Source organism: Triturus cristatus, chromosome 6 (assembly GCF_964204655.1).
Source record: "Triturus cristatus chromosome 6, aTriCri1.1, whole genome shotgun sequence".
NCBI lineage: Eukaryota > Metazoa > Chordata > Amphibia > Caudata > Salamandridae > Triturus > Triturus cristatus.
The window spans coordinates 1,354,043,467-1,354,067,295 of NC_140589.1; the positions used below are offsets into that span (position 1 = coordinate 1,354,043,467).

The window sequence follows — 23,829 nt, forward strand, 5'->3', positions numbered from 1 at the left end:
GGTTATGGCAAGAAGGGACACCTTCCTCCACATAAACAATCTTGAAAGGCGATTTGCTGTTTCTATTGGTGCTTCAGAATGCAGCACACATAGAAGGAGCAAAATAGTAGGAGAAATTAATAATTTCTCCTCGTATTGCCATCCTAAGACTAGGTTTTACCTTGTCTTAGTTGTTGGCACTACCCCATCCTTGTAAATATGGGGCAGCGTCAAAAAGCAATGGGTGTTGCAGCGGAACGCCCACTGCAACACCCATTGTTCGCCCTAAGTTGGCAGGGTATGCCCAGACGTGGGTCCCTTGCTCACTTTGCCACTGGATTCAAGATAGCCTGGCTGATGAGGGTTATGAACCCGAAACAGGTCCCAGGATGCTTGTTACTGGTTCAGGGAAGACATGGCTTGGCAGTTCGGGCTGGACTGTTCCCATGAGGCACAGGGTCAGACTGATTTGCATATGGCCATGTCTGAACTGGGATGGTGGAGTGAGCTAAAGAATAATGATGGATTAAACCCAGATCAGTTGACTGGGGGTGAGTGTTTGATTTGCTCAAACGCTCCGTCCATCATCCCCTTTAGTATCGCTTTATTCACAAGACAGCATTAAGACATGTTAAGTGAGTTAACGCCACCTTGTAAATAAGCAGAAGGGGATATCTCCACCAGAAGGTCACTAAAAGTGATGTTCTGGTGGCGATATTCCCTTGCAAATATGCCCCGAAGTGTGTTACACAGTCACTACTAATTTGGCTTGGCATCACGAACTAGGGATAAAATCTCAGAGCAAAATCTAGCTACCATATTGGCATCTGCACGGGCACGCAGTTGCACTCTTCCACTCATTCTACCTGAATGAACACAAAGGGGCCCTAAAAGTAACCCTGGGCGTAGTTCGCGATGTAGCACTACGCGAAGCTACGCAAAGTGCACTTCGCACTACGCGAGCTACGCGTAGCACTTCGCGAACTGCGTAGTACCCTGTTCGCACTGTGCAAGATGTCGTTTTCAATGATTGCACAGTGCGGACAAGCAACCAGCACTGTGCAATCATTGAAAATGGCATCTTGCACAGTGCGAGCTGTAGTTTTCTGCTGCTCGAGTAGATTTTTACTCGAGCAGCAGCTTTCTCAACGCGGACTGGTAGTTTCTCATCGCGAGCGGTCGCGAGCATACGCGACCACTCGCAATGAGAAACATGACCTCCTCGCGTTGAGAAGCTCGCCGGGAGGTTTATTTTCCACGCTCGCGATCGCCAACTTAATGTTGCTGATCGCGAACGAGGAAAAAGTCTCGCCGGGATGTCATTTCGCTTGCTCGCGGTCGCCAACTTGACGTTGAGGACCGCGAGCAAGCAAAAAATGACCGCTGCACTACGCAACACTACGCTACGCGTGTTTGCACTGTACTACATGCAATTTGCATAGTGCGAAGTAGCGCAAACTACGCAAGCGTAGCGTAGTGCTTTGCCCAGGCTTACCTAAAAGGCAAGGTGACCATTGGGGATTGGCCTTATTCCCCTTTCAAGCACTGTGTGACAGGCATATTTCACAAGATTGGCAATAGCTTTGGGCAGTGGCGGAAAAGAAGGGCCCATACCAATGGGTTGCAGCTGCACACATCATGCCGTCCATACTGATGTGGGCCGCTCCATGTTACAACCAGTCTAGGTTGGGGAGTAAAATGTCTATATGACCACACACCCTAAGCTATTTCTCCATAACCAACCATGGTCTCATTTACATCTCTGCTTGATCCAGGAATGTTTTTCATTTTTTGAACCTTACTTTTACAATTGAGACAAATCTTTTAACACTGATATAGGAAACAGATCTGTTTCTATCACATACAGAGCAGCATCAACGTCTTTAGACAACATATCATTCTTAAAAGCTAATTCAGCAACTGGTGAGCAACCCACTTCATCCCTGCCCTCTTTTCTGCAAACTTCATGGTATTTAGATGGTTCAAATCATTTGCACATGCCCAGGTTTTGTGTCAATCTAGATGCATAATTGAGTCTGTGTATACATGAACAGAGTGAGAGCTCTGCAACTTGCGCTACACGGTTCCAACAAATTTAGTAGTACTGTGGATTGTATTAACAAAACTTCATAATGCAAGTCTTCATTTATCATCATAGATGCACAAAGAAGAAGGTCAGGGCAGTAGTTACACCTAGTTGTGGCTACAATGTTGTAATAGAAACTAGGTGCACTGAACCTGGACCTGGGACGTGACCTACATACATCCCATAAAGGTAGTATACAAACTACCACAATCAATTCAACACGAATGGTCCAGCACTCAAAAATAACAAATAAATAATTAGTAGAGGAAATTGTTATCCATACTCCAACACAAAGAAATATATGAATGGATGGCTTACCAAATAGGAGAGCAAAGGTTGTGTTTTTGATTGTAGAAAATGGTTCCTTCATTCTTTTAATCCATAGAAAATTTCTTTAAAAACACAGCACACAATGAACAAGACTGCCGATGCATTTAGTCCCCCATGAGACTTCTTCAGGGCTAAAAACATACAGAGAAAAGACTATTTACAATTCATACACAATAAAAACATACAACACAAATGAACCAGATAAGACATTGCTTATCTTACATTCTAAGTAGTTCCATATCCATTCTATGTGATGACAATAACTTGTTATATGAACTCATGGGAGGACAATCTATTGACAATTATATGCAAAAAAACATGTATAGGACACTCTGAAAAGGGAGGAAAGGAGCCGAGATTAATCCTGGACATATTTGTTGTCAAATATAAATTCAACATACAAAATGAACACAAATACTATATAATTTATATTACTCTTTGAGTATTGAAGGTCAAAATGTTTTTGATCACCTGCTAGAATATACTCCTTCCTATGATGGGGTTTTGGATGAATGTCAAGGTGCAATCCAAAAACTGGAAAACTATTTCAAGGGAAAGGTAAATTTGGTGGTCACCATCATAAGTTCTTTACACGTGTACAGGTATTAAAGGAGTCAATGGATTCATATGTAATGGCCATAATAGTGTTAGCTGCATATTGTAAATTTGAAAATTTCACCTCTCAACTAATATGTGATTAGATTGTATCCACATGCAATTCTAATACAATACAGCAAAGGATTTTGACTTGCACAAACCCTTCCTTATACATACTTGTGGATACTGCCAAAAGCATTGAAAGATCTCAGAAGGATGACAAGCAGCTAGAAGCAGGGTGCACAAATGTTTACATACCTAATGTATCCAGTCACAACAGACTTATCAGAATTCCAATGCAAATAGAGGTAGAAATGCTATTTGCAAGTTGTCTAGAGCTTTGTTTTGCATGTGAATCTATGTCACATACTTCTAATCTCAAGAACTGTTCAGATATAGCACTAAAATGTTGGAATTGCAACAATGTTGGCCATTAGTGTTGTGATAGTGGTATTAAGCAGACTTCGACACGGTCATTACACCAGGGCAAAGATACCCCCTTTCTTCAATTGGCACTGTTAAAGTTCATGTCTGGAAAGAGTAGTTTAATATTGTGTTTCAAGAAAATGTGGGGAGGATAAAGTATTTTGTATGTACTATTAAGGCAAGGAGGGTAATAATCTGAATAAACTCAAGCTACACAATATAACACATACTGCTAGAAGTAAGTTGTCACTTATTTTGAAGAAAATGCAGGTTGATGGTATAATGGACCAGTACATGCTACACTATAGCTTTCGCCAGGTATCTTAGCTTAACAAAAATCTGGCGAGTTACATTTATGCATCAATCTTCGATGTCTCATCAATGCAATTTGGATAAAGAATTTTCCTCTTCCATGTATAGAAGGCAAACAGATATTTTAATGACTGCAGGTAAGTCTAAATGTTTTTCACAATTTGAGATCTGCGTACCACGAGGTGGAATTAGATGTGAACTCACTGGGTTTGTAACACCTGATGGTACATTTCTCTTTTGTTGCATGCCATCTGGACTGGCTTCAGCCACATCAGTTCTCCAGAAGGTCATGGATAAATGTTTGAAAATGTGACCAATGTTGTCATTTTCCAAGACAATATTTTGGTGTTTATTAACATAAGAAAAGTCAAAATCACACCATTGGGAAAGTCATGTACATACTACAGGAATATGAGGGTCACATTAAGAAGGTATAAATGTATATTTGATGTAAATGAAGTGGAATACTTAAGCCATGTTCTTCCCAGGAGTGTAGAGGAAATAGTTAAAGCTCCAAACCCAGTTGTTAGAGAACTACTTTGCTTATTCCTTCTGCTTTGTGAATTTTATTAAAGGTTTTTCAAGAACGTCTTAAACGTCACAGAATGCTTTAGAAATTTGCTAAAGAGAAATGGCAAATTTTAATGGTGCCCAGTACGTCAAGAAATATTTGATTTAATCAGGCAAAGCATTGTTTCAGCTCCCTGTTTTATTGGTACATGGATGAACACAAGGCATTCATCAAAGTAGATACCAGTGTTTATTTAATGGGGACAGTACAGAAACAGTAATGAGAAGTCTGGAGAGGAAATCAGCTGTTAAATGTATTCCACTTGCATTGTGTGGTTAGACATGGTTAAAGAGGCCACCATAGGTTTCACATCTAGAAGAATGAAAGAATTTACTCGTGACAGATAAAGAGATGCTAGCTTATGTCTGTGGAATTAAGATGATTAAGCTGTACCTATCGGGAAGAAAGGCCTGTTTGCAATCAGATCACAGAGCTGTGATCAACATCTTTTCTGTGACAAAGATCAAGAAAGCGACCGCTAGGTTTGCGAGACTAGCTACCACATTGCTTAAAGTAAATTTTAATCTGAGGCATACTGTGGTGGAAAATACATTAAAGCTGATATCCTTTCCAGTCTTCCTGTTTCTTATAAAGCAATTGTAGATACTTCTGAAGAAGATATAGAAGAATGTGCTAATGAGTGTCTAGCATAAATCAAATAAACTCACCAACATAGTGGGTAATTGATTGGAGCAGCCCATAAGCCGTCAAGGGATCGGTATGTCTTTGAAAGATTAGATGGATGAGAACACGTCTAATCATATAGACAAAGTGAGTTAACAAAAAACTCACAAGGGGATAAGGGAAAATTAATCCCTATCTGAAAAAACAAAAAGAAGATAGAATCCATGAATCTACATGTTGGGAAAATAAACATTAAAGACACAATGCAGAGACATTACAGGCAAAGTGAGTATGACTTCACTTTTTTCACTTTCACTGCGCAATAGTATTCTTTGGTGCAACTTGTTTCAAAACAATATGGTACTTTAAAGAAAAGGCATCTGTAACCTTATCTTTCAATTGAACTGAATACTTTTTGATTTGATTCCTGTTCAAACCAATCTAGTGGTGTTTTTTGGTTGCCACAGAAGTTGAGACTTACACTTCCCCCATAGGGACCATTGTTTTTCCTTTATGCGTTGTCTTTCTGATTTGGCAAACTGTCTGAAAGATAACTGCTTAAAGCTTAATTCCAGCAAATTAGACCTTCTCTTTTTCTGGAACTATGACCTTTTTGACCTTTTGTGATGGTGGGCGACAGATCTTGGTGATTCTAAATATTCTACCAGTCTAGACCCAAAAGCCAATTGTTCTAGTCGTAGTCACTTCTAGACTAGTTTATGCCAACTCCCTTTACCTAGGAGCTCCCTCATACTTAATCAAGAAACTGCAGCTGGCACAAAATGCAGCCGCTAGGTTAATGCCTATCTGCCCTAAGATGCATTCTATCCATGCCAGCCTAAAGCTCATTAATTGGCAGCTAGTAACATTGGCTGCCAATTAATGAACAAATCAGATTTAACGTTTTGCTGATTAGGCTCCGGGTGACCCAGAAAAAATAACCTTCATATCTCAGAAGAAGGTTACGGCAATATCAACCTAAAAGAACCCTTAGTTCTGCTAATCAGGGATTTTTCCAGGTAGTAAGATTTAGCAAAGCTAGGATGGAGAGCCCTAGTGAAGTTGCATAAGTCATTGCTTGTTTGATTTCTGCAAATGAACTATCGGTTCTGCTAGATCATTGTAAGTGTTCATAGGTATCTTTACATATGTATTCCTTCAAGAAGCCTTTCTCTCTTGCCCCGATCCCCCGCTCGCGTTCCTCAACAACTCACTAATCACAGGGGTTGTCCCCGCCTCCTTTAAAGTAGCAGAGGTCATACCCATCTTGAAGAAGCCTCATGCCGATCCCACCAATCTCACCAACTACCGTCCCATTTCCCTCCTCCCCTACTTGAGCAAGATCTTGGAAGCCCATGTCACACAATGCCTCAGCTCCTTTATTGAACGCTCGTTGTTTTTTGACCCCCACCAGGCCGGTTTTAGGCCTGCACATTCTACTGAGCTGGTCATACTTGCCGTGAGGAATGAGCTCCATAGGGGGGCTGATAACAACCTCTCTCATGCCCTCGTCCTTCTAGATCTCTCGGCCGCCTTTGACACGGTCGATCACAAACTCTTGATCGACCGTGTCAGGGACGCAGGCATTCAGGGCACGGCCCTAAAATGGATTTCCTCTTTCTTGGGGGACCGCTTGCAGGCCGTTCGCCTTGCCGCCTTCTCCGCCAAAAAGACCACTTTAACCTGCGGTGTGCCACAGGGCTCCTCTCTTTCTCCTCTACTTTTCAATCTATACATGGTCCCTTTAATCTACTCACTTCGCAACTTTGAGGTAGCCTGCTTCAACTATGTGGACGATCTTCAACTTGTGTTCAACATTAACTCCACTACTGCATCTATTTCCAGCTTTCAGGCTACTCTATGCTTCATCAGGGACTGGATGAACGCCAGCCAACTTAAGCTTAACCCTGATAAGACCGAGCTGGTGCTGACCGGATCGTCAAATCCCTGGAATAATAATTTTTGGCCCTCTTCGTTAGGAAATTCTCCTATACCCTCCAAATCAGTTAAAAGCCTTGGAGTAATAATCAGCAGTGACCTGTCCATGAAGCCTCAGATCGGTGCAGTTACATCCTCATGCTTTTTCCACCTCCGCAGAATTCGGAAGATCGCAAGATTTTTCACCACCGAAGCCCTCACTGTGGTACTCATGGCCTTAGTCATTTCTCGGATAGACTATGCCAACTCTCTTTACGTTGGCATCCCTATCTATCAACTCCATCGCCTTCAGCTGGTCCAGAATCAAGCCGCACGCCTTATTGCTCATCAACCTCGCACCCAACACGTCCGCCCCCTGCTGAAACATCTTCATTGGCTCCCAGTAGCCAAACGTTTCCTGTTTAAACTGGGCTGTACTGTTTTTAAAGCCCTAACAGGCAGGGGGCCTGTCTTTATCTCCTCCTTAATCTCTCGTTATACCCCTACCCGTGCACTTCGTTCATCACATGCCAACTTTCTCACCCCCTCTCGCTTTAACCGGAAAAAACACGGTGGACTCAGCTTTTCCTTTCTGGCACCTCAAATGTGGAATTCCCTTCCCTTGGAACTCAGACTCAAAACATCTTTGTCACACTTCAGATCCCTCCTCAAAACTCTCTTGTTCATCCAAGCCTACCAGTAACCCTCTGATCTAGTACGTCATTGCCATAGCGCCATGAAACCGCTGGGTGTACGCGCGCTTTAGAAATTAATTTAACATAACATAACATGTATTGCTGTAAGGGTTTGACCATTTCCATATAACCTAAAATCCAGTGTCTGCAATACCCTGCTATTCCTAAAAAGGTAAGTATCTTAGGAACAGTACAAGGTGAGGCAACTTGAATGACTTCAAATCATTCAGAGAGCAAGTGGTTTGGCAAGCAGAAAATATAGGGGCATTTATACAAAATAATTTTTGCGGTCAGAAATGACCCAATTCACAGAGTCGGGTTGATACTGACCGCAAAAAAGGTTTCCCAAATGTACAGAACACAAATTGGGAATCAGTAACATGTTACTGAATCGCAATTTGTGGTTAATGATTCGGTATATGGATAGGGCGTGTTTGGGGCGTCCTTTTCAAATACCGAATTGCAGTGCTATGTATGAATGTATTGCAACCAAATGGCAGTCGCAAAACATTCATTTTTTACCAACCCCTCACGGGTGATGGTAACCATTTGCAATTGGGAAGGAGTCCCCACTAAACCCCTGGGATCACCACCTTAATAATAACCCTAAGATCCAGGAAAAACCTGTACACTTTGGCTTTACTCGTATTACCTATCAGGAAAACTGGGGTGTTACATCTACTAACAATAGCTACTAAAACCCCTTGCTTAATCAAATCTCCCATTAAAGGGTGGATGTCTTCCTCCACCTCAGGTTTTACTGGGTACTCAGGAATTCTGGGTAACCTTTTCTGTGGGCCAGTCTTCACCACTACATGTTCCATTGTGGAGATGAATCTCACATCTTTGGCCCCTGTGGACCTGTGGAAGTAATTCTGTTAAACCAGGGGGGGGGGGGGCGGCAACCGGGTCTCCTTCTTCTGAGAAGCTTAAGCTTTCATGTAATAATGCAAGTACCTGACTCTCTTGGTGTTGAGGTCTAATCAAGAACACCCCTTCTGGGGTACAAAACACAATACAGTTTAATGAGCACAATACGTTTCTGCCTAACACTTTTGTTGGGGAAGTTGGACTAAGCACATAGGAATGCTTATCATTAACAGGTCCTCCAGAAATAGGCACTGGATCTGTAATATGGAGAGGAACTCTCTGGAAATACTGACTATGTCTATGGACATGCAAAAGAGAGTTAAAGAAGAGAATTCTGAGGTTTTGAATGCTGAGTAGATAGCGCCTGTATCGATAAGGTAAGTGATGCATTTACCATCAATGGCACAATTCACATAGGTCCTTCTGATCTACTGGGATTATGGTGAGAATAACAGAGTTGGAATCTCTTGGGCTGTCTTAAAATTCAAGGTAAGAATTCTAATCATATTGATGGTACCCAGGTTGGGGGGATGGAGAGCCTGCGTGCATTGGAAGCAGTGTTGTACTACCTTGGTTCCAATGCCCCAGCTGACCACATGCAAAGTAAGAGCTTCCTACCTCTGGGACCTCTCCTTGGCTCCTTCCATTTCCTCTTCCAATTCTTCTACCTTCCTGTCCTCCTTTGCCTTTCCGACTTGGTGGGGCTCCTCATATCACTTGACTCCCTTGCTGCATATTTTGAAATTTTAAAGAGATTCATTCTGATTCAGAATTCTCTTTCCTTTTCTCTGGGAAGCTTTGCAGTGATTGGCTGTCACCAATTCTGCTAACTTTTTAGTTTGTCATCAAATACATATGGTGGGCAACTGACACTTAACATTTGGTAAAATTCCCTGCACAAAAGCAGCACTGACAGACTCCTGAGCCATCTCCATCAGACAAGCTAAGCCTGAATATCTTTCAAATATATTCTTAAAACTATCCATATATACAGCTGGGACCTAACCTTTATTTTGCTCGAAGTTTGAGATCCTAGTCTAATTAGTTTTCACTGGGTGTACTTCTGTAATTGGATTCAACAGCGCATCCTTCGTATAACTTCCCATCATTCCCGGAGGCCCCCTTGGTCATGTCGCTTTCTCCACCAGTCTTTCCCTTACCTCACTTGGCACTATCAATCACAATAACTGATTCACGTCTGCCCAATCGGGTTCATCCACTTAAAACATACACTGGGTTCGATTTTTAAGAATTTTGGTGAGTTCTTTCTTGATGCTCATTAAATCAGAGGGTTCAAGGAATGTGCACCACAACTGTACTGCCAAATGCTGGGTAGTTGCTCAAAGGGAGAAGGGTGGGAGAGAATGGACTCTCATCATCTGTGTCACATGGATGAGCAAAAGGGGATGCCTTCTACTCAGCTGTCCTGCGGTCTGCGTCAAGTGCTCAAAGGTGATGGCAGGATTTTGTTCTTGTCTGTCCCTACGCCCAAAGCAGAACACATGAGCAGTCTAGACCAATCCACATGAGTAGAACCGGGTCCTCAACTGGCTTTTATACTGCCATACAATTACATCGCAACACTCACTTGGCAATTCCCTTCTTGTGCTCCAGCCACTGGTGGCTCCACTGGTGTTGCACTCTTTGTGGTTGTATCACCAGTTCCACCTCCAAACTCACTGGCTGCCATGGGAAACATATCCAATAAATCATCCTCACTTGTGGTTTTGCTGTCCTTCTCTTTCTCTTCTGGTTCAGTGAACTGGGGAAATAGCAGGGAGGAGGAGGATCAGTTAGAGTACAAGTCCTAACTCTACCTCCAGGGTGGCTAATTTGATATTCCAATTTCTTCTGAGTATCTTTCATATGCCAGACTTGGGATTTGTATTTTCGTTTGTGTGCTTCTTCATGACATAAACAGCGGCCACTGTTTGGCGCCTGTTCTATGTTAGGCCATTGAGCTTCTTCTGCAAATTAGCTAATCTCAATATATCTAAATTAGCTAATCTCACTCTATCTAATTTACCATGTTCCGAAAATAACTTTTTCCCATTCCCATTAGTGAGTCCCACCCACTTTTGTAAATATTTACATATGCATTGACCATATTGTTGGCACATGGTTTGGCAGGAGTACCCTTTACCACTGCTAAGCAGTGCTAAACTGCTTTTGCTCTCTCCTTTAAACATGGTAACATTGCCTTATAAACAACTGGCACATTTATTTTACTTGTAAGTTCCTAGTACCGTGATACTACATGTACCTAAGGCCTGTAAATTAAAAGCTACTAGTGGGCCTACAGCACTTAATGTGCCACCTACTTAAGTAGCCTTTTAAACATGTCTCAGGCCTGCCATTGCGGGCTGTGGGAGCAGCTTTAAACTGTTATTTCGACCTGACAAAATAAACCTTTTGCCAGGCCTAAACTTTCTTTTTTAATACATATGTCACCCATAGGGAAGGTCTTAAACAGCCTAAATAGGAAAGGGTGCAGTGTATAACAAAAATTGGACATGTGGGACCCTAGAGGAGGCTTCGGTCACATGGTATGGTTGTGCCCATAATCCATAGTTACTGGGATACTGTTATAGCTACTGTTGCCCGCGTGGTGGGAATACGTATTGAGATGCACACTAGGATAGCGATTCTGTGCATCCTGGATGACCTGGGGGGGCCCCCGATGAGGCAGGATACTGGTGGGGCCGGACAGCTGATAGCAAAGAGAGATACAGCCAGGCATTCAAATTCCCCGGAGGCTCCATCTACAGCGGCCTGGAAGAATGGCATGGATTGGTGTGCCAAGATGGAAGAGACAATGTACACTGCAAGGGACTGTCCCCGCAAATATGAGAGGGTCTGGAATAAATGGTGGCAGTACTATGGACTAAGCGGATGAGGCTGAAGCAAACTTATGCCTTGGCCATCGGCCAACAGTGGCTATACTGGGAGGGAGGGAGCATGGGCTAGACCATGTTTCTATCATGTATCCTAGTACATCAACTAGTTGTAATGTTTGCATTAAAAGACATAAACTTGTTTCTATTAAAAAAAAGTTGGACATGTACGTTTAAGTTTTCCATGTTCTGATAATGAAAAGCTCTTAAATTTGTTTTTCACTACTATGAAGCATACTTCTCCTAAAGGATAAAATTGGGATACCTTATTACATTAAATAAGTGACAATTTTCAATTGGGAGCAGTAGGAATATTGGGTTTGGGGTCTAAAGAATTGTCATATGAAAACTTCTTTAATGATAAAGTTGGATATAAGTCGCAAGGAGGCAGGAAATTCCAGATACCTTTTGGGGAGGAAATCTCCAGAACCTTTTGCCACTACAAAGCTGCCACTGGGTATAAATATTGGACCCTTACACACAACTCTTCAGTATACCTCTGGACCTGTGGAAGATTCAGAAGGACTGCTGCGCTGCTCTGCTGTACGAAAGACTGCTACTCTGCTGCCCAGCTGCAATGCTGCCCTGCTGTCCTGCTGCCTGAATTAAAAGGACTGGACCTGCGTCTTGATCCCAGGACCACCAGAGTTACTCCAAATGCTTGTTGGCTAGCCTCCTGATCAGTGCCTCAGGGCAGAAAAGTCTACAACCACCTTGAACCCAGCATCTGGACTCTGTTTGCTGTGAGTCTTACCCCTGAAGTGGTGCCACCCAGACAGAAGTGAATCCAAAGAGACCGGGATTTTACATGCTACCCAAGATCCATAATAATCTATACAATCCACCATTTGGATCGATTGTAACAGGGTGCGGGACCATCTTTGAACCTATTGGTCAATACATTGATTACTTTTTACAGCCCTTCGTTCAGGAGTGGCCATCATATATCAAAGATACCACACACTTTCTTCAGAAGTTAAGTTCAGTTCAGATCATCGACAATACAATTCTTTGTACCCTGGATGTTAAAGCATTATATACCTCCATTCCGCACCAAGGGGGAATGGTGGCGGTAGAATGGGCACTGTTATAGCAATCAAGTTTAAGAGCTGACAAAGTGTTTGTGTTAGAGATGTTACATTTTTGCCTTCACCACAGTTATTTTGAGTGGGATAATCAATTTTATTTACAACTCAAAGGTACTTCAATGGGTTTTGCCGGAGCTCCAGCATATGCAAATACTTATATGGCCAATTTTGAAGAACAGTATATTTACAACGATGTGGAATGGACAGAGAATGTTCTGCTTTATAGCAGATATATAGATGACATCTTTATATTATGGAATAACAGTTTGGAACTATTGGAAACCAAGATTACTCAGCTGAATTTGAAAGATGAGCACATTCAGTTTACTAGGACGATTAACAGACAATCATTACCATTTCTGGATGTACTTGTAACCATACAAGAATGCACCATCTTGACGGAAGTGTATCATAAACCGACAGATAAAAATCATGCATTACTTTTTACTAGTTTCCACTCTCCAAAATTGATTCATAATCTTCCATTCTCGCAATTTCTAAGAGCAAAAGGGATTTGTTCTGACGATAAGACTCTACAAAACAACATCACTATCTTAAAAGAAAGATACAAGACAAAAGGCTATCCGGAGGTCATTCTAAATAAAGCTGTTCAAAAAATGGATCAGAGAACACGTGATAGCCTTTTGACTGTTCAACCTAGACCGAAAATGACCAGACAGGTTTTTGTATCAAAATTTTCCGCGAGCTCTAGACAAATCAAAAAGATAATTAACGTTCGTTGGGAGATGTTGGAAAATGAGGGAGAATTTAAAGACCTCTTCAAAGAAAAACCTTTGTTTGCCTATAAAAGATCAAGAAACCTTAAGGAAATGCTAACTTACAAATCATTGGATAATACAAAAGAATTCAAAGGGACCCAACGATGTCAGAATTGCATGCATTGCAATAATGTGATCTGTTGAAACGGGGTTCTTCATCCGTTAACAGGGGAAATGATTAAACTCAGACATAATGCAGACTGTAATTCTAAAAATCTGATATATGCTATAAAGTGTCCGTGAGGATTACTTTATATAGGAAAAACGGAGAGGAAAATAAAAACCCATATTTCTGAGCATAAAAGTACCATCCATAATTGTAATACCAAGAGCAGCTTAGCTGCACATTGGATGAAGTGTAGACATTCAATAGCACAAATTAAATTCCAAGTTATAGAGATGGTAGTCCCAGCCCCGGGTAGAAATCTAACTAACACATTGCTACAAAGGTAAATGTATTGGATAAGGAGGTTAGACATCCAGGACCCCAAAGGGATCAATGATAAGGTGGATTTAGGATGTTTCCTATAATATTATGTATTTTTAAACATGGCCCTATAGGCGTTGCTTCATTTTGTCTGTCTAATCTAATTTGTTATACACATGAGACATACGAGTTTGTACCACATTACTATATGAGCATACTGCCTATTTTTGTCAGAAATACGAATATAAAAATTTCCTTATATGTATTGAAAATATATGGAAAAAGTTTCAAGACAATTTTTTTTGTATGTTTATTTCATAATGATAGTGGTTGAATCAACCAAATGGGCATAAGAATTTTGTGACGTGTGTTTTGCAACTGCATTTGGTTAAGGTGCACAGTGGGCAAGTTTCTCAAACTTGCATTATGATTATATTGAAGCAAACTTATACCTCGGCCATTGGCCAACAGTGGCTATACTGGGAGGGAGGGAGCAAGGGCTAGAACATGTTTCTATCATGTAGTACATTAACTAGTTGTAATGTTTGCATTAAAAGACATAAACTTGTTTCTATTAAGAAAAAGTTGGACATGTACATTTAAGTTTTCCATGTTCTGATAATGAAAAGCTCTTAAATTTGTTTTTCACTACTATGAGGCATACTTCTCCTAAAGGATAAAATTGGGATACCTTATTACATTAAATAAGTGACAATTTTCAATTGGGAGCAAGTAGAAATATTGGGTTTGGGGTCTAAAGAATTGTCATATAAAACCTTCTTTAATGATAAAGTTGGATATAAGTCGCAAGGAGGCAGGACATTCCAGATACCTTTTGGGGAGGAAACCTCCAGAACCTTTTGCCACTACAAAGCTGCCACTGGGTATAAATATTGGACCCTTACACACAACTCTTCAGTATACCTCTGGACCTGTGGAAGATTCAGAAGGACTGCTGCGCTGCTCTGCTGTACGAAAGACTGCTACTCTGCTGCCCTGCTGCAATGCTGCCCTGCTGTCCTGCTGCCTGAATTAAAAGGACTGGACCTGCGTCTTGATCCCAGGACCACCAGAGTTACTCCAAATGCTTGTTGGCTAGCCTCCTGATCAGTGCCTCAGGGCAGAAAAGTCTCCAACCACCTTGAACCCAGCATCTGGACTCTGTTTGCTGTGAGTCTTACCCCTGAAGTGGTGCCACCCAGACAGAAGTGAATCCAAAGAGACCGGGATTTTACATGCTACCCAAGATCCATAATAATCTATACAATCCACCATTTAGACCGATTGTAACAGGGTGCGGGACCATCTTTGAACCTATTGGTCAATACATTGATTACTTTTTACAGCCCTTCGTTCAGGAGTGGCCATCATATATCAAAGATACCACACACTTTCTTCAGAAGTTAAGTTCAGTTCAGATCAGCGACAATACAATTCTTTGTACCCTGGATGTTAAAGCATTATATACCTCCATTCCGCACCAAGGGGGAATGGAGGCGGTAGAATGGGCACTGTTAAAGCAATCAAGTTTAAGAGCAGACAAAGTGTTTGTGTTAGAGATGTTACATTTTTGCCTTCACCACAGTTATTTTGAGTGGGATAATCAATTTTATTTACAACTCAAAGGTACTTCAATGGGTTTTGCCGGAGCTCCGGCATATGCAAATACTTATATGGCCAATTTTGAAGAACAGTATATTTACAACGATGTGGAATGGACAGAGAATGTTCTGCTTTATAGCAGATATATAGATGACATCTTTATATTATGGAATAACAGTTTGGAACTATTGGAAACCAAGATTACTCAGCTGAATTTGAAAGATGAGCACATTCAGTTTACTAGGACGATTAACAGACAATCATTACCATTTCTGGATGTACTTGTAACCATACAAGAATGTACCATCTTGACGGAAGTGTATCATAAACCGACAGATAAAAATCATGCATTACTTGTTACTAGTTTCCACTCTCCAAAATTGATTCATAATCTTCCATTCTCGCAATTTCTAAGAGCAAAAGGGATTTGTTCTGACGATAAGACTCTACAAAACAACATCACTTTCTTAAAAGAAAGATACAAGACAAAAGGCTATCCGGAGGTCATTCTAAATAAAGCTGTTCAAAAAATGGATCAGAGAACACGTGATAGTCTTTTGACTGTTCAACCTAGACCGAAAATGACCAGACAGGTTTTTGTATCAAAATTTTCCGCGAGCTCTAGACAAATCAAAAAGATAATTAACATTCGTTGGGAGATGTTGGAAAATGAGGGAGAATTTAAAGACCTCTTCAAAGAAAAACCTTTGTTTGCCTATAAAAGATCAAGAAACCTTAAGGAAATGCTAACTTACAAATCATTGGATAATACAAAAGAATTCAAAGGGACCCAACGATGTCAGAATTGCATGCATTGCAATAATGTGATCTGTTGAAACGGGGTTCTTCATCCGTTAACAGGGGAAATGATTAAACTCAGACATAATGCAGACTGTAATTCTAAAAATCTGATATATGCTATAAAGTGTCCGTGAGGATTACTTTATATAGGAAAAACAGAGAGGAAAATAAAAACCCATATTTCTGAGCATAAAAGTACCATCCGTAATTGTAATACCAAGAGCAGCTTAGCTGCACATTGGATGAAGTGTAGACATTCAATAGCACAAATTAAATTCCAAGTTATAGAGATGGTAGTCCCAGCCCCAGGTAGAAATCTAACTAACACATTGCTTCAAAGGTAAATGTATTGGATAAGGAGGTTAGACATCCAGGACCCCGAAGGGATCAATGATAAGGTGGATTTAGGATGTTTTCTATAATATTATGTATTTTTAAAAATGGCCCTATAGGCGTTGCTTCATTTTGTCTGTCTAATCTAATTTGTTATACACATGAGACATATGAGTTTGTACCACATTACTATATGAGCATACTGCCTATTTTTGTCAGAAATACGAATAGAAAAATGTCCTTATATGTATTGAAAATATATGGAAAAAGTTTCAAGACAATTTTTTTTGTATGTTTATTTCATAATGATAGTGGTTGAATCAACCAAATGGGCATACGAATTTTGTGAAATGTGTTTTGCAACTGCATTTGGTTAAGGTGCACAGTGGGCAAGTTTCTCAAACTTGCATTATGATTGTATTGAAGCAAACTTATACCTCGGCCATTGGCCAACAGTGGCTATACTGGGAGGGAGGGAGCAAGGGCTAGAACATGTTTCTATCATGTAGTACATTAACTAGTTGTAATGTTTGCATTAAAAGACATAAACTTGTTTCTATTAAAAAAAAGTTGGACATGTACGTTTAAGTTTTCCATGTTCTGATAATGAAAAGCTCTTAAATTTGTTTTTCACTACTATGAGGCACACTTCTCCTAAAGGATAAAATTGGGATACCTTATTACATTAAATAAGTGCCAATTTTCAATTGGGAGCAAGTAGGAATATTGGGTTTGGGGTCTAAAAAATTGTCATTTAAAACCTTCTTTAATGATAAAGTTGGATATAAGTCGCAAGGAGGCAGGACATTCCAGATACCTTTTGGGGAGGAAACCTCCAGAACCTTTTGCTACTCCAAAGCTGCCACTGGGTATAAATATTGGACCCTTACACACAACTCTTCAGTATACCTCTCGACCTGTGGAAGATTCAGAAGGACTGCTGCGCTGCTCTGATGTACGAAAGACTGCTACTCTGCTGCTCAGCTGCAATGCTGCCCTGCTGTCCTGCTGCCTGAATTAAAAGGACTGGACCTGCGTCTTGATCCCAGGACTACCAGAGTTACTCCAAATGCTAGTTGGCTAGCCTCCTGATCAGTGCCTCAGGGCAGAAAAGTCTCCAACCACCTTGAACCCAGCATCTGGACTCTGTTTGCTGTGAGTCTTACCCCCAAAGTGGTGCCACCCCAGTCCTGGGCCCTTGGGCATGGGCCTAAAGATGGTCTGCAAGCCCAGTTGTGGCCCAAGCAGAACAGACGCAGCATGACACATTGCCTTGCAGCTCTGCATCGAATCCATCGCTGCACAGCGCATCCCTGATGCAGGACCTCACAGCTCTTTATGACCTGTCGCTTTTGAACATCTTCTAGAATCAGAACTTCACATTGCAGCTTCGCAACTCCTCAAAATTGCTGCGGCATGACGCATCCTCAGGACAGGATCTCACACTGCAGCCCATTGAAATTGCCACTGCAAGAGGCATCCTCCACACAGTATCTCAAAAAGCTTGACAACCTAGATTTAAGGTACTTTGTTCAATGGGCCTAACTTGGTCACTGTATCTGGCCCATGTTCCCTTGCAGTCAGCCTAAACTTGGTTCCGGTCCGGTGCGACCAGATAACCACAGTTGGGGCTTTTAGGCCCTCTTTTCACTTAAACCTTTAAGATTGCATTTCTCCGGGTTCTGCTGAATGTATTTTAGTAGTTTTGATCTCAAATTATTCATTACATTTTACTCTATTTTTCTAATTTAGTGTGGGATTTTTCTTGTTTGTGTTTTTCATTTTACTACTGTTTGAAGTGCTGCGTAGATCCTTTACACATTGCCTCCACGTTAAATCTGAATACTTTTGTACCAAGCTACCAGAGGGTTATGTAGAGGTTATTTTTGGATTTGCTGAGGTTCCACCCTGAAAAGAATTGTGGTTGCTGCTTGAGTAGGGTTTCAACCCCCTCAACCAGTGACCACATTTTTCTCTGACTGACCTCATGGAAGAGGGGTGGAGAAGGTATCATGCACCCACACCCAAAGATCACCTTGAGTTTGAAGAACCTTCTGTCCACACCTAGAGAGGCGCCTGAAGGGGTCGGGTGGCTAGATCAGAATGTCTTTCTCTCTCAGACATTCATCCTTCAAAGGTCCAGGTCCAGGCAATCCTCCCTATCATCCCTGCTACCCCACTATTTCTAGAGAGCTTCTTTGCTCTTTACCTTAGGTTCTCACTCATACTAATTTTACTTTTTCTCTGGACTCCTTCCAATCCTCCTACACAACATTTCTCTTTTCCTTCTCACCCATCGTCTCCTACCCAGACGACAATTGTGCCACAAACAAGTATAAGCCATGCAAGCAAGCACCAAACAAATGGTAAGTACGGTTAGACTTTACCTAAAAAGTTGGTTCAATTTGCATTCATACCTTAGCTAATTCACCGGGTCCAGTTCTGGGCCATTCTCCACCCCAGCTCCCTTGGAGAAAAAACTTTATTGATTATATTCAACAAATCCGGTATGTTCGGCATGGCTAACCCTGTGCCTGGATGGCGACCACACCCTGCAGCAAACCCCCTACAGGCAGCCAATCCTACACTGTGCATGGCCTTTTGCCGTGCACAGCAGGGAGTTCGCAACAGGGCCAACCTCCTAGAGGCAGCCAACCCCACACTGTGTGTAGCCTTTTGGTTATGTAGGGCATGGGGTTGGCTGAAGGGCTTGGCTTGTAGCCAGGCCCTATGTCCAACTCCCTGCAGGCAACCACTCAGAGGTAGCCAACCCCGTGCCTCTCACTGTCTTTGGTCATGTATGGCGTGGGGTTAGCTGCAGTGACTGTGTTGCAGCCAGTCCCTGCTTCCAACACCCTGCAGGCAGCCAAATACACAGGTTGGTCACAGGTCTTGGCCTGCCGTCAGGCCCTGTGGCCAAACTCCCAGCAGGTTTCCAACCTCACACCACACACAGCTTGTTGTGTCTGCAGCATAGGGTTGGCATTTGGAACCCGGCGACTCCATCACCTGGGGCCAAAACATATATACGAAGGGGAGGGGGGCATGCAGTGCCCTCCCAGACCCTTAATTGACCCTGAGTATCTCATCCCGAGGGGCCTCTCTCCCCAAGCCTCATTATGCCCTGAGGGTGGGGAACCCATTCCCCAGCGCCTTAGTTATTTTAAAGGGGGGGCTGCATGGCACTCCTTTGAGCCTCATTAGGCCCTGGGTGTTTGAAGCACGGCCTGACTGCAACAGTCACTGCAGCTAACCCCCCATATATATATATACAATTTTTAACAATGGAAACACGGTCCTAACTATAATTACACACATATATATATACACCGAGGAACAAGAAAACAGAACAAAAAAAGCTGAAAACAAGAAAAGGGGTCAGGGTAGAAACACCCTGACCCCCTAGGCCCGCTCAGGGCCCAAAAAACATTTTTTATTTTTTTTTTAAAAACGGGGAATTTGCACTGGGTGCGCGAATCTGGCCAAAAATGAAAGAAAAAATTAAGCGCGGGCTCCCGCTCTTCATTTAATTGAGGCCCCTGGGTGGGCCAGGTCCCTGGGGCATTTGCTAAAAGTGTAGGCGGTGGCCCGTGGGGGCCCCCGCAGCCCCGGAGGCCGCCACCCCACGGGGCTTGATTACAGAGTTGCGGGGGCATGCAGCCCCCCCCGCAGCCCCGGGGACTGCCACCCACCGGGGCTTCTTTTTTAATGGGTGGGGGCCTCCAAGGCCCCCCCAAGCCCCAGGGACCACCACCCCTGGGGCTTTTATTATTTATAATCACGGGGGCACACGGCCCCCCCACTGCCCCGGGGACCACCACCCCCGGGGCTTTTTTTTTATTTTAAATGTACCTGTGTGGGGGAGCTCGAGCCCCCCACACGCCCCGGGGACCGCCACCTCCCTGGGGCACTATTATTCAAATTCGGGGGTCCGTTACGGACCCCCGAGCCCTGGGGACCACCACCTCCCCGGGGCTGTGCAATAGGTGGGAGGGGGCCGCGCGGCCCCCCTCCTGGAGCCAGTGATGGCCCTGGGGACCGCCATCCTCCAGGGCCGGACCCTGCAGTGTCCCGGGGTGCCCACCCCCGGGACACTGCTGTTTGCACTGACAGGGCGGAAGCAGTGCGGCTCCCGCCCTGTCATTGCAAACTGCATTGCATCATTGAAGCGAAGGCAGGGAAACCTGCTCTCGCTTCAATGAAGCAAAGCAGATTGCTTTTCCACAAGGGGAGCTCCACAGCTCCCCATGTGGAAAAGCAATGCCGGCTTCCGCAGGAGGCGGGAAGCCGGCAGGGACCGTGGGGGCATTGGGGCTCCCACCACGGTCCCCAACGGAGAGGGCCAGCCCAGGGGGAAGGGGTCCCCGGGGCTAGAAGTGGCCCAGAAGGAGGCCACGCGGCCCCCCTCCCGTCAAAAAAAAAGAAAATTAGGCAGAGCCCCGGGGACCCCCCGGGGATGGGGTCCCCGGGGCTAAAAGAAGCCTCAGGAGGGGGGCCATGCAGCCCCCCTCCTTTGTAAATATTTAAAATTATATGTATATATAGTGGTCATGCTCCAGGGGATGGGTTCCTGGGGCCAAAAAGTGCCTCGGGAGGGGTGCCGCGCGGCCCCCTTCCGTTTAAAAAAAAAAAAAAAATCAAATTAGGGGTGAGGAAAGGGAAAGGAAACGAAAGGAAAGGAAGGGGGGGCCACACAGCCCCCCTTCTAGAAAACAACATTTAAAAGAAGCCGGCATCGCGCCGGAGGCCCCGCTCCCTCACAGCAACACTGCAAACATGCCCTGTGGCGCGTTTTAAGTTGGGGAATTAATTCCCCTACAATCCTGAGGGTCTCTAGGGGCCAACTAGCCCACCAGGTACCTCCAGTTAGCGCCACAGGGCTGCGTTGCAGAGAGGTGGTCTGAGGCCACGCCCCTTTTTACACCTCTCTGCATGAGTGCGCTATGCCTGCTGGAGCCTGTAGTTCTAACATTGTTTTTCCCATTGTCGGTAACTCCCGAGCGCCAAAGGAGGTGAAAGGCAGGGGGGATCAAGGTGGACTATGCAGTGTGGCACATACAGAGAAGCAGCCTTTACCCACTGGGGTTTTAACTGTGGATTATTGGTCTGACAATGGTGGCACCCACATGGGAAAAACAATGTTAGAACTACAGGCTCCAGCAGGCATAGAGCACTCATGCACGGAGGCGGAGCCATATATACTTACTAAGGTGTTCTGCATTAACGACTGCCATTTTCAGCTTCCTGAGACCCGTGATCAAGAACACTCCGTTGTTCGAAACGCGTTGGGCTGCAAGATTTTAAAGGAGAGTTTCTGTTTATCGCTGTGCTGTTCCTTTCCCAAATAAATGCAGTAACTGTCACCAGAGGCTCCTCACATGGACGTTTCTCTTTTGTGGATTTATTAGCGGCCGTGTCCGGTCGCGAGGAAGCCCGCCGCTGACTTCAGGCGGATCCTACGCTAGGTAACTCCTGAGCACCAAAGGAGGTGAAAGGCAGGGGGGATCAAGGTGGACTATGCAGTGTGGCACATACAGAGAAGCAGCCTTTACCCACTGGGGTTTTAACTGTGGATTATTGGTCTGACAATGGTGGCACCCACATGGGAAAAACAATGTTAGAACTACAGACTCCAGCAGGCATAGAGCACTCATGCACGGAGGCGGAGCCATATATACTTACCAAGGTGTTCTGCATTAACGACTGCCATTTTCAGCTTCCTGAGACCCGTGATCAAGAACACTCCGTTGTTCGAAACGCGTTGGGCTGTAAGATTTTAAAGGAGAGTTTCTGTTTATCGCTGTGCTGTTCCTTTCCCAAATAAATGCGGTAACTTTCACCGGAGGCTCCTCACATGGACCTTTCTCTTTTGTGGATTTATTAGCGGCCGTGTCCGGTCGCGAGGAAGCCCACCGCTGACTTCAGGCAGATCCTACGCCGGGTAACTCCCGAGCGCCAAAGGAGGTGAAAGGCAGGGGGGATCAAGGTGGACTATGCAGTGTGGCACATACAGAGAAGCAGCCTTTACCCACTGGGGTTTTAACTGTGGATTATTGGTCTGACAATGGTGGCACACACATGGGAAAAACAATGTTAGAACTACAGGCTCCAGCAGGCATAGAGCACTCATGCACAGAGGCGGAGCCATATATACTTACCAAGGTGTTCTGCATTAACGACTGCCATGTTCAGCTTCCTGAGACCCGTGATCAAGAACACTCCGTTGTTCAAACGCGTTGGGCTGTAAGATTTTAAAGGAGAGTTTCTGTTTATGGCTGTGCTGTTCCTTTCCCAAATAAATGCGGTAACTTTCACCGGAGGCTCCTCACATGGACGTTTCTCTTTCGTGGATTTATTAGCGGCCGTGTCCGGTCGCGAGGAAGCCCGCCACTGACTTCAGGCGGATCCAACGCCGGGTAACTCCCGAGCGCCAAAGGAGGTGAAAGGCAGGGGGGATCAAGGTGGACTATGCAGTGTGGCACATACAGAGAAGCAGCCTTTACCCACTGGGGTTTTAACTGTGGATTATTGGTCTGACAATGGTGGCACCCACATGGGAAAAACAATGTTAGAACTACAGGCTCCAGCAGGCATAGAGCACTCATGCACGGAGGCGGAGCCATATATACTTACCAAGGTGTTCTGCATTAACGACTGCCATTTTCAGCTTCCTGAGACCCGTGATCAAGAACACTCCGTTGTTCGAAACGCGTTGGGCTGTAAGATTTTAAAGGAGAGTTTCTGTTTATCGCTGTGCTGTTCCTTTCCCAAATAAATGCGGTAACTTTCACCGGAGGCTCCTCACATGGACGTTTCTCTTTTGTGGATTTATTAGCGGCCGTGTCCGGTCGCGAGGAAGCCCGCCGCTGACTTCAGGCGGATCCTACGCCGGGTAACTCCCGAGCGCCAAAGGAGGTGAAAGGCAGGGGGGATCAAGGTGGACTATGCAGTGTGGCACATAAAGAGAAGCAGCCTTTACCCACTGGGGTTTTAACTGTGGATTATTGGTCAGACAATGGTGGCACCCACATGGGAAAAACAATGTTAGGACTACAGGCTCCAGCAGGCATAGAGCACTCATGCACGGAGGCGGAGCCATATATACTTACCAAGGTGTTCTGCATTAACGACTGCCATTTTCAGCTTCCTGAGACCCGTGATCAAGAACACTCCGTTGTTCGAAACGCGTTGGGCTGTAAGATTTTAAAGGAGAGTTTCTGTTTATCGCTGTGCTGTTCCTTTCCCAAATAAATGCGGTAACTTTCACCGGAGGCTCTTCACATGGACGTTTCTCTTTTGTGGATATATATATATATATATATATATATATATATATATATATATATATATATATATATATATAAAATCATAAATACCTATATAAATATATATGTATATAAAACCTACTGGTGGTTGCCGGTAGGTAATTAGAGTTAGGACCGTGTTTCCATAGGAAAAACATTCTTTTTACTTGCCTATAACTTTGGCTTCGGTTCAT

The 23,829-nt window shown here is 43.7% G+C and overlaps 1 long non-coding RNA gene across 9 annotated transcripts in view; it reads right to left on the minus strand.

Annotated features, from left to right (window-relative positions):
* Positions 1–23,829, minus strand: part of LOC146821417 (uncharacterized) — a 365,414-nt gene that overhangs the window by 125,480 nt on the left and 216,105 nt on the right. For 7 of the 9 annotated variants that reach the window (XR_014963166.1, XR_014963159.1, XR_014963161.1 and 4 more), the window contains 2 exons: positions 4,970–5,121; positions 2,384–2,526 (listed from right to left, as the gene is read on the minus strand). This is a non-coding gene — a long non-coding RNA (uncharacterized LOC146821417). The remainder of the gene's footprint in view (positions 1–2,383; positions 2,527–4,969; positions 5,122–23,829) is intronic. The other 2 variants (XR_014963160.1, XR_014963164.1) reach the window with 1 other exon arrangement.